The 12019-nt window shown below is 42.7% G+C and overlaps 1 protein-coding gene and 1 long non-coding RNA gene across 13 annotated transcripts in view; one reads left to right on the top strand and one right to left on the bottom strand.

Moving 5' to 3' along the window:
• RBM6 (RNA binding motif protein 6) overlaps positions 1-12019 on the bottom strand; it is a 139779-nt gene that overhangs the window by 91532 nt on the left and 36228 nt on the right. The gene's annotated exons all lie outside the window — the stretch shown is intronic.
• LOC116559317 overlaps positions 11140-12019 on the top strand; it is a 2262-nt gene continuing 1382 nt past the window's right edge. The window contains exon 1 of the long non-coding RNA XR_004272420.1: positions 11140-11181. This is a non-coding gene — a long non-coding RNA (uncharacterized LOC116559317). The remainder of the gene's footprint in view (positions 11182-12019) is intronic.

The raw sequence follows: 12019 nt of genomic DNA, 5'->3' as shown, positions 1-12019 counted from the left end.
CTGGAGTGCAATGGCGCGATCTCGGCTCACCGCAACCTCCGCCTCCTTGGTTCAGGCAATTCTCCTGCCTCAGCCTCCTGAGTAGCTGGGATTACAGGCACGCACCACCATGCCCAGCTAATTTTTTGTATTTTTAGTAGAGACGGGGTTTCACCATGTTGACCAGGATGGTCTCGATCTCTTGACCTCGTGATCCACCCGCCTCGGCCTCCCAAAGTGCTGGGATTACAGGCTTGAGCCACCGCGCCCGGCTTAATTTTTATATTTTTAACAGAGATGGGGTTTTGCCGTGTTGACCAGGCTGGTCTCAAACTCCTGGCCTCAAGTGATCCACCCACTTCGGCCTCCCAAAGTATTGGGATTATAGGTTTGAGCCACCCCTATTTTATTTTACATTCACTATTTTATTTTTTTGAGACAGGGTCTCTCTCTGTGGCCCATGCTGGAGTGCAGTGGCATGATCTTGACTCACTGCAACCTCCACCCTCACCTCCCTGGCTCAAGTGATCTTCCTGCTTTAGCCTCCCAAGTAGCTGGGAGTATAGGCATGCACCACCACGTTCAGCTAATTTTTTTGTTTTTGGGAAAAAAAAAAAAAAAGAAAGAGAGAGAGAAAGAAAGGAAAAAAAGAATGAAAGAGAGAAAGAAAGAGGAAGAGAAAGAGGGAGAGAGAACGGGAGTCTTGCTTTGTTGCCCAGGCTAGAATGCAGTCTAAAAATGGGTATTAAAAACGTCTTTTACACCAATAATTGTGTTTAACAATAGAGACAGGAAGGAATAAGGGAGGAAAATAACAAACAAGCAGCCAACCAATATTTCATTTAAACCTGTGAAATGCTATGCAATTACTAAGGAGTGATTTACTTCCAATTATGTAGTCACTTTTAGAGTAGGTGTGATGTGGTACTGAGAAGAATGTATGTTTTGTGGATTTGGGGTGGAGAGATCTATAAATGTTTATTAAGTTTACTTGTTCCAGGTCTGAGTTCAAGTCCTGGATATCCTTGTTAATTTTCTGTCTCATTGATCTGTCTAATATTGACAATGTGATGTTAAAGTCTCCCACTATTATTGTGTGGGAGTCTAAGTACAAAGTCATTAATAACTTGCCTTATGTATCTGGGTGCTCCTGTATTGGGTGCGTATACATTTAGGATCATTAGCTCTTCTTGTTGCATTGATCATTTTACCATTATGTAATGTCCTTCTTTGCCTCTTTTGATCTTTGTTGCTTTAAAGTCTGTTTTATCAGAGGTGAGAATTGCAACTTCTGCTTTTTATTCTTTAATTTTTGCTCTCCATTTGGTTGGTAAATCTTCCTCCATCCCACTGTTTTGAGTCTTTGTGTATCCTTGCATGTGAGATGGGTCTGGATACAGCATACCGATGGGTTTTGGCTTTTTATCTAATTTGCCTGTCCGTGTCTTTTGATTGGGGCCTTTAGTCTATTTAAATTTAGGATTAATATTAATATATGTGAGTTTAATACTGCCATTTAATGCTAGCTGGCTGTTTTGCCCATTAGTTGATGTAGATTCTTCATTACGTTGATGCTCTTTACCTTTTGGTATATTTTTGGAATGGCTGATACTGGTTGTTCCTTTCTATGTGTAGTGCTTCTTTCAGGAGCTCTTGTAAAGCAGGCCTGGTGGTGATGAAATCTCTGAGTACTTGCTTGTTCACAAAAGATTTTATTTTTCCTTCACTTATGAAGTTTAGTTTGGCTGGATATGAAATTCTGGGTTGAAAGTTCTTTTCTTTAAGGATGTTAAATATTGGCCCCCACTCTCTTCTGGCTTGTAGGGTTTCTGCTGAAAGATCTGCTGTGAGTCTGATAGGCTTCCCTTTGTGGGTAACCTGACCTTTCTTTCTGGTTGCCCTTAGCATTTTCTCCTTCATTTCAACCCTGGTGAATCTGACGATTATGTGCCTTGGGGTTGCTCTTCTTGAGGAATACCTTTGTGGTGTTTGTTCTCTGTATTACCTGCAGTCATACATTGTCCTGCCTTGCTAGGTTGGGAAAGTTTTCCTGAATAATATCCTGAATAATATTTTCCAGCTTGGATTCATTCTCTTCATCACATTCAGGTACACCTATCAAACGTAGATTAGGTCTTTTCACATAGTCCCATATTTCTTGGAGACTTTGCCGATTCCTTTTTACCCTTTTTTCTCTAATCTTGTCTTCTCGTTTTATTTCATTGAGTTGGTCTTCAACCTCTGATATCCTTTCTTCTGCTTGGTTAATTTACTGTTAAAACTTGCGCATACTTCGCAAAGTGCGCGTATTGTGTTTTTCAGCTCCATTAATTCACTTATATTCCTCTCTAAATTATCTATTCTCATTAGCATTTCATCAAACCTTTTTTTAAGATTCTTAGTTTCTTTGCATTGGGTTAGAACATGTTCTTTTAGCTCACAGAAGTTTCTTTTTTTTTTTGAGACGGAGTTTCACTCTCGTTACCCAGGCTGGAGTGCAATGGCGCGATCTCGGCTCACCACAACCTCCGCCTCCTGGGTTCAGGCAATTCTCCTGCCTCAGCCTCCTGAGTAGCTGGGATTACAGGCATGCGCCACCATGCCCAGCTGATTTTTTGTAGTTTTGGTAGAGATGGGGTTTCACCGTGTTGACCAGGATGGTCTCGATCTCTTGACCTCGTGATCCACCCGCCTCGGCCTCCCAAAGTGCTGGGATTACAGGCATGAGCCACTGCGCCTGGCCAGAAGTTTCTTATTATCCACCTTCTGAAGCCTGATTCTGACAATTCATCACACTCATTCTCCATCAGGCCTTGTTCCCTTGCTGATGAGGAGCTGCGATCCCCTGAAGGAGGAGAGGCATTCTGATTTCGGGTGTTTTCAGCCCTTTTGCACTGGTTTCTTCCCATCTTTGTGGATTTATCCACCTGTCATCTTTGTAATTGCTGACTTTCAGATTGGGTCTCTGAATGGACGTCCAGCTTGTTGGTGATGATGTTATTTCTGTTTCTTTGTTTTCCTTCGGCAGATGCCCCTCCCCCACAGAACTGGACCTTCCGGTGTTCAGCTGTGCTTGCTGTTAAAGTCTCAACTATCAGCGTTTCCAATTGCTGCTTTTTTGTAGGGGTGGGACTAGCCAAGCCCAATCACCTGGCTCCCCCCCTTGGAGCCCCCTTTTTTTTCCTTTTCCTAATTGAACGGTGGATTCTCTCCCAGGTGCCCCAGTCACCCACCAAAAAGGCGCCGGGATCTGTGCAATTTCCTGTGCAGCGACCGCACCGGCTGAAACAGCGGCACTAAGATTTGTGGCGCTTTTCTGCCTGGGAATCTCCCGGTCTGGCTCCCCACTTCGGTCCCCTTTTCAATCAGTTGAATGGTTAACTCTGCCTTCCTGGAGCTCCAAATGCCAACGAAAAGGGCACCCAGTCCCGCATACTCCGCACTGAGAACCGCTGTGCCGGGACGCCGGCAAAACAGCCACGCCAGCCAAAGGAGTCGCACTGGTGACCCGCAGGGATCCTCCGCTGGGAATCCCCTGGTCTGTGGGCAACAAAAATTCGCCTGGAAGTCTGGCGTCCACTCACTCCCTGAGCCTTCACTGGGAGCTGCAATCCTGAGCTGCTGCTAGTCAGCCATCTTGGATCTCTCTCCTTTTTTTTTTTTTGAGACTGAGTTTCGCTCTTGTTACCCAGGCTGGAGTGCAATGGCGCGATCTCGGCTCACCGCAACCTCCGCCTCCTGGGTTCAGGCAATTCTCCTGCCTCAGCCTCCTGAGTAGCTGGGATTACAGGCACACGCCACCATGCCCAGCTAATTTTTTGTATTTTTAGTAGAGACGGGGTTTCACCATGTTGGCCAGGATGGTCTCGATCTCTTGACCTCGTGATCCACCCGCCTCTGCCTCCCAAAGTGCTGGGATTACAGGCTTGAGCCACCGCGCCCAGCCACTCTCTCCTTTTTTTTGTATTTTTTTGGAGAGATGGAGTTTCACCATGTTGTCCAGGCTGGTCTCAAACTCCTGAGCTCAAGTGATGCACTGGCCTCAGCATTCCAAAGTGCTGGGATTACAGGTATGAGCCACTGCACCCGGTGAGAAATTTTAAAAATTAAATAAGCCAAATCCCAGGTCATTCTTAAAATGACCAAATTAACCCTAGTTCCAGGACGTGTCTCATCAGGGTCACCTGATCCCTGCACCAATGAATCACAGATTCTTCCCTAGATCAGCCAAAGCATCCATCCACTGCCTTCACAAGACTAGCCCAGCCCTAAAAACATCTCTTGGCTTCCTAAACATTCTGATTTTTTTTTTTTTTTTTTAGCCAAGCAGGGCTTCACCCCTCAGCACCCACTCTTGTCCTTTGGGGGAAAACCTCATGTCCCTATTACTCAATGGTTGCAGAATTTCTGTTTGGGATGATGAAAAAGTTTTGCAAATAGATTGTGGTGATGGTTGCACAATACTATGAATACACTAGATGCCACTGAAGTGTCTGCTTTAAAATGGTTTCATGTTATGTGAATTTCACCTTCTTTTTTTTTTTTTTTTTTTAAAGATAGAGTCTTGCTTTATCACCCGGGTGGGAGTGCAGTGCAGTGGTGCAATTATGGCTCCCTACAGCCTCGACCGCTGAGGCTCAAGTGATCCTCCCACCTCAGTCTCCTGAGCAGCTGGAACTACAGTTATGGGCCACCATGCCTGGCTAATTTTTTCTATTTTTCCCAAAGACAAGGTCTCACTATGTTTCCCAGGCTGGTCTTTTTTTTTTTTTTTTTTTCCCAAAAAAGAAAAAAAAAAAAAAAAAAAAAAGAAAGAAAGAAAAAATGGAGAGGAAGAATAAGGAAGAGGGAGAGGGAGAGAGAACTGGGGTGTTGCTTTATTGCCCGGGCTAGAATGCAGTCTAAAAATGGGTATGCCTGTAATTGTGTTTAATAATAGAGACATGGGGGAAAAAAAAATGAGGGAAGGAAATAACTAACAAGCAGCCAACCAATATTTCATTTAAACCTGTAAACAGGTGTGATGTGGTACTGATAAGACTGTGTATTTTGTATATTTAAAGTGGAGACTTCTATAAATGTTAATTAAGTCTACTTGTTCCCGATCTGAGTTCAAGTCCTGAATATCAATGTTAACTTTCTGTCTCATTGATCTGTCTGAAATTGATGTTGAAGTCTCCCACTATTATTGTGTGGGAGTCTAAGTCTCTTTATAAGTCTTATACATCTGGGTATTTCTGTATTGGGTGCGTATATATTTAGGATCTTTAGCTCTTCTTGTTACATTGATCCTTTTATCATTATGTAATATCCTCCTTTGCTGCTTTTGACATTCTGATTTTTTAAGCTCAGCCACCTTTCCTTAAGTTTCAACTGCCACATCCTTCCCAAATGTTGCACCAAAACTGATAAGACTCCTGGTTAAAAGCAAGACCTTCTGTTGTTTTAGAGATGTGACAAGTAAACATGATATTTTCCAATCAACCAATGGTTACCTTGTCCCTAAGAAACCAAAAGTGTTGGCCGAGTGCAGTGGCTCACGCCTGTAATCCCAACACTTCGGGAAGCCGAGGTGGGTGGATCACAAGGTGAGGAGACTGAGACCATCCTGGCCAACATGGTGAAACCCTGTCTGAACTAAAAATACAAAAAAATAGCTAGGCATAGGGGCACATGCCTATAATCCCAGCCAGGAAGGAGAATAGCTTGAACCAGGCAGTCAGAAGTTGCAGTGAGCCAACATCACACCACTGCACTCCAGCCTGGTAACAGTGAGACTCCATCTCAGAAGAAGGAAAAAAAAAAAACAAAACCACAAACTGTTTACCTGTCTTTCCAATAAATGCCAAAAACAATGCAAAATGTGTATTTGCACTTTTCAATTATAATTTTTTTTCTAAATTGATGTTAAGCTATTTTGTCTTTAGCTCCGCCATTTGGGATACCATAAGCTATGCACTTTTCTTTTTTCCCTTTTTTGGGACAGAATTTCACTATATTGCCCATGCTGGTCACAAACCCCTAAGCTCAAGTCTCAGACTCTTGAGTAGCTAAAGACTTCAGGCAGAGATCGCCACACTCGGCTACTATGCATGTTTTCTATCATCAATGTCAAATCTCCAACTTCACAATGGATTTCTATTCCTAAATTGAAAGATTCTCTCTGAAATTTTCTTCATAAGTTATTTCTATTTTATTGACATGGAGGTAAAGACTCAAAATATTTCAATTATGAGTAATGAAAAGACATGAGCCTGTTACCCTTAAGAAATGTAGAGGGCAGCTGGGCTCAGTGGCTGTAATCTCAGCACTTTTAGAGACCAAGGCAGGAGGATTACTTGAGCCTGGGACTGCAAGACCAGCCTGAGCCACGTAGTGAGACCCAGACTCAAAAAAATAAAAATAAAAAATTTAGACTGGGCATGGTACCTCATCCCTATAATTCCAGCACTTTGGGAGGCCAAGGTGAGTGGACTGCTTGAGGTCAGGAGACTGAGACCAGGCTCGCCAACATGGTGAAACTAATCTCTACTAAAAATACAAAAATTAGCTGGGTTTGGTGGTGGGTGCCTGTAATCTCAGCTACTAAGAAGGCTGAGGCAGGAGAATTGCTTGAATCCAGGAGGCAAAGGTTGCAGTGAGCTGAGACTGCACCACTGCACTCCAGCCTGGGCAACTGAGATTCCATCTCAAAAAAATTAAAAAAAAAAAAAAAAAAAAAAAAAAAAAGAAAAAAAACAGGCCAGGCATGATAGCTCACACCTGTAATCCCAGCACTTTGGGAGGTCAAGGCAGGTGGCTGACCTGAGGTCCGGCGTTTGAGACCAACCTGGCCAATATGATGAAATCCCATCTCTACTAAAAAAATACAAAAAATTTGCTGGGTGTGACGGCGGGCACCTGTAATCTCTGCTACTTGGGAGGTTGAGGCAAGAGAATCACTTGAACCCGGGAGGCAGGGGCTGCAGTGAATCAAGACCACGCCAGTACACTCCAGCCTAGGAAACAAGAGTGAAACTCCGTCTCATGGTGGCACGCGCCTGTAGTCCCAGCTACTCAGGAAGCTAAGGTGGGAAGATTGCTTGACAGAAGGTCAAGGCCAGCCTTGGCAACAATGCAAGACCCTGTCCGTACCAAAAAAAAAAAAAAAAAAAAAGAAAAATAAAATGAAGAAAAGAAAAAAATGCAGAAGGTACAGGGCCTTTGCTATGTCACTTTCAGCAGACCCAAAATGCCAGGCGGCCGACCAAGTGACTGATCTAGTCATTGCAAATGCTCACTTTCCAAGAAGAAATTTCCTTCCCAAGAATACAGAAACTGTCCATTCACCACATGAACACTGACAGCCTCAAGCAAGATATTGCTTTTTCCTACTAACATCACCTTAGCAATCCTCTAACTTTGTGACATTAGTTAATAAACCAGTACTAAAATAATTCTGTAGCACTTCAGTTACTATAATTACTTTCTATGTTTGAGACTTATTAGGAAACATAATCCAGAAGCTGTATCATTTTTTGCTTAAATATATAAATCCCTTTTGGAAAAATATCACAGAAAGCTTATATACTATGTAGTATGAAAAGCTACCTAAAAATCAAAAGCAATTCTGCCTGCATTCATATGTCACAGAAACACCGTATGAATGAGAAGATCTACAACCATTCCAAGATCTCTGGAGAAAATGTATCACATATAAACAGAAAAAACAACTAAGGTATATGTCCTAAGTTACTATAACTAAAGTTGTAAGATAGTACCAACACTACTCCAGCTCCTTCTCCTACTATGCAGAGCAGGAAAACTGTTATTAGATGGGCAAGGCATGTGATCAGCACTGGCTCCTAAAGCACATTAGCATTAGCTTTGTCTACTTACAGAAGGTCCACTTGCTTATTAAGTCACTTTTAAACTGTGCAAAAGTTCTAGAATAAAAAATCTAAACAAACAGTTAATCTACTGCCAGTGGTCTTCAGGGTACATTAAAATTATTTGGAGGACTTGTTAAGAGCGAAGATTACTGGGCCCCACCCCAGAGTTTCTGATTCAGTAGGTTTAGAATGGGGCTTAAGAATGTGAATTTCTAACAAGTTCCCAGGTGGTAAAGAGATGATGATGGTCCAGGATCCACTCTGAGAACCACTGCTCTATAGTTTACTTGTTGACAGAAGCTGTTCATTGCAGTCTTCAGCTTACAAGGTTTCTGCTGATCATTTAAAAATAAAATTTATCAGCTTTATGTCAGTTTTTCAACTTTTTACAGGAAGTAATTTCCAAGTTACAAAAAAATTGCAGTAATAACACAGTAGAGGAAAAAGATTCATATATGCTTTACCCAGATGCACCTTATTTTTGTGTGTGTGACAGATTCTCACTCCATCACCCAGGCTGGAGTGCAATGGCACGGTCTTGGCTCACTGCAACCTCCGCCTCCCGAGTTCAAGTGATTCTCCTGCCTCAGTCTCCTGAATAGCTGGGATTATAGATGCCTGCCACCACATCCAGCTAATTTTTGTATTTTTAGTAGACAGAGGGTTTCTCCACGTTTGCCAGGCTGGTCTCAAACTCCTGACCTCAGATGATCTGCTTGCCTCGGCCTCCCAGAGTGCTAGAATTATAGGCATGAGCCACCGTGCCCAGCCCCAGATTCAATTATTAATATAACATTGTGATCCATCTACTTATTACTCTCTTCCTCCCTTCTCCCTTTCTCTTATGGTTTAGGGGGGAAAAAAAAGCAAATTTATTTTTCTAAACCATAAGAGAAAGCTGCATATACCGTAGTCCTTTACTTCTAAAAACTTCAGGATGTATTTTCTAAGAAAAAAGATGTTCTCAGCCAGGCATGGTGCATCACGCCTGTAATCCCAGCACTTTGGAAGGTCAAAGTGGGCAGATCACCTGAGGTCAGAAGTTCAAGACCAGCCTGGTCAACATGGCATAACCCCGTCTTTACTAAAAAATACAAAAATTAGGCTGGGGCGTTGGCTCATACCTGTAATCCCAACACTTTGGGAGGCAAAGGTGGGTAGATCACAAGGTCAGAAGTTCAAGACCAACCTGGTCACTATGGTGACACTGTCTCTACTAAAAATACAAAAATTGGCTGGGCTGCGTGGCACTGTGCCTGTTCCCAGCTACTCAGGAGGCTGCGGCAAAAATCACTTGAACCCAGGAGGCGGAGGTTGCAGTAAGCTGAGATCATGCCACTGCACTCCACCCTGGGTGACAGAGAGAGACTCTATCTCAAATAAAAGAAAAAATACAAAAATTAGCTGGAAGTTAGGGCAGGAGCCTATAATCCCAGCTACTCATGAGGATAAGGCAGGGAGAATTGCTTGAACCCAGGAAGTGGAGGCCACAGTGAGCTGAGATCATGCCACTGCACTTCAGCCTGGACAACAGACCAAGGCTCCATTAAGGGAAAAAAAAAAAAAAGGGCCGGGCACAGTGGCTCATGCCTGTAATCCCAGCACTTTGGGAGGCCCAGGCAGGCAGATCATGAGTTCAAGAGATCAAGACTATTCTGGCCAACATGGTGAAACCCCATCTCTACTAAAAATACAAAGATTAGCTGAGCTAGGTGGCACACACCTGTAGTCCCAGCTACTCAGGAGGCTGAGGCAAAAGAACTGCTTAAACCCAGGATGCGGAGGTTGCAGTGAGCTAAGATCATACCACTGCACTCTAGTCTGGTAACAGAGCAAGACTCTGTCTTGAAGAAAAAAAAAAAAGATGTTCTCTAACATAACCACAATAGTTACTAACTCAGTGAATTTAATATTGATAATCATTACCACCACAATCAAGATTACAGAACTCCATTATACCTAAAAATTCCCTCATGCTTCCGCTTTACAGTTAACTCCTACCCCAATACTCTGGCCATTGCTCTTTCCAATCCCTAAAATTTTGCCTTTTCCAGAATGTCACATAAGTGACATCACACATACATGTATAGTATGTAGCCTTTTTTAAAAATTGTAAGCAAATACACATCACATAAAATGCATCATTTTAAAGTACAAAATTCAGAAGCATTAAGTACATTCACAATGTTGTGCAACCAACACTACTACCTAGTTCCAGAACATTTTTATCATCCCAAAAGAAGTTCCATATCCATTAGGGACTGAAGCCCCATAACCATTAGAGACTCATTCCCCATTCCTCTAGTCTCTGACAACCACCAATCTGCTTTCTATCTCTATGGATGTGCCTACTCTAGATATTTCATATAAATTGAATTGTTCAATATTTGGTCTTTTGGTTCTGGCTTCTTTCATAACGTTTTCGAGGTTCATCTAAGTTGTAGCATACATCAGCATTTCATTCCTCCCTATGGCAGTGTATATATATATCCTTATGAGTCTAGTTTCTTTCATTCAGCATATTGCCATTGAGATTCATCCATGTTGTTAGGTACATGAGTAGTTTCTTCTTTATTGCTAAGGAGTATTCCATTTTATGTATATACTAGCATTTGTCTAGTCACCAAAACACATTTTACTCCCGGTACTTTTTCCAGAAATAATCATATAACTCAAGGTAATTTACAATTCATGGGATTTTAATATATCTGTAAATGGCAAGTGAAAAAACTTCAAATATATAGAACATATGTAGGTCCAAAATCTCTTATCTACAATTCCAAAATCCCATAAATGTCAAGTTTTTGGTAAACTTCAACAAAGTCATTTTAAGGCAAATCCTGGCCTACACTATGAGTTGCTTTAGTCTTTATTTACTCCTCTTGGTGAGAATATTAATAATTTTGCAGCATATTATGTCTGAGTACACATTCCCCCTGGGAGATATAATTCCTATATATGTAAATTACATTTCTATAACTTGAAAAATACATAAACTCATTTAACCTCACAGGTTCTAGATAAAAGTTGTGACTCTGGCCAGGCATGGTGGCTCACACCAGTAATCCCAGCACTCTGGGAGGCCGAGGTGGGTGGATCACGAAGTCAGGAGTTCAAGACCAGCCTGGCCAACATGTGAAACCCTGTCTCTACTAAAAATATAAAAATTAGCCGCCTGTAATCCCAGCTACTTGGGAGGCCTAGGCAGGAGAACTGCTTGAGCTGGGTGGTGGGGGCCAGGGGTTGCAGTGAGCCGAGATAGCGCCACTGCACTCCAGCCTAGGCAACAGAGCAAGACTCCATCTCAAACAAACAAAGAAACTGATTACAGGTGGGCAACATCATGCCTGGCTACCATATATGATCTTTTAACAGTAAACATTACAGTTCTCAGAATATCTGATTGTTCCAAGGCATATTCTTCAGGTAAGACCTAAGCTGCACTGCTGTGAAGACAAAAATTACACTAATACATTACTAGAGTCAATGAACAGGCATTAATCTCTCTTGTATTATAGATCAATTCTCCATTACATGAACTAAAAGGATGGACAGGGCCGGGCGCAGTGGCTCATGCCTCTAATCCCAGCACTTCGGGAGGCCAAGGTGGGTGGATCATGAGGTCAGGAGCTTAAGACCAGTCTGGCCAAGATGTTGAAACCCTGTCTCTACTAAAAATACAAAAACTGGCTGGGTGAGGTGGCTCAAAACTGTAATCCCAGCACGTTGGAAGGCCGAGGCAGGCGGATCACGAGGTCAAGAGATCAAGACCATTCTGGCTAACATGATGAAACCCCATCTCTACTAAAATACAAAAATTAGCTGGGCATGGTGGGGTGCACCTGTAGTCCCAGCTACTTGGGAGGCTGAGGCAGGAGAATTGCTTGAACCTGGGAGGCGGTGGTTACAGTAAGCCGAGATTGTGCCACTGTACTCCACCCTGGCGCCTGGCAACAGAGCAAGACTCTGTCTCAAAAAAAAAAAAAAAAAATACAAAAATACAAAAATTAGCTGGGTGTGGTGGGGGGGGCCTGTAATCCCAGCTATTCAGGAGACTGAGGCAGAACTGCTTGAACCTGGGAGGCAGAGGTGGCAGTGAGCTGAGATCACACCACTGCACTCCACCTGAGTGGCAAAGCAAGACTCTGTCTCCAAAAAAAAAAAAAAAA

The sequence above is a fragment of the Sapajus apella genome, unplaced genomic scaffold, assembly GCF_009761245.1.
Source record: "Sapajus apella isolate SASKATOON/1434 unplaced genomic scaffold, GSC_monkey_1.0 scaffold23, whole genome shotgun sequence".
NCBI classification, from domain to species: Eukaryota; Metazoa; Chordata; class Mammalia; order Primates; family Cebidae; genus Sapajus; species Sapajus apella.
This window is presented reverse-complemented; position numbering and strand designations above follow the sequence as displayed.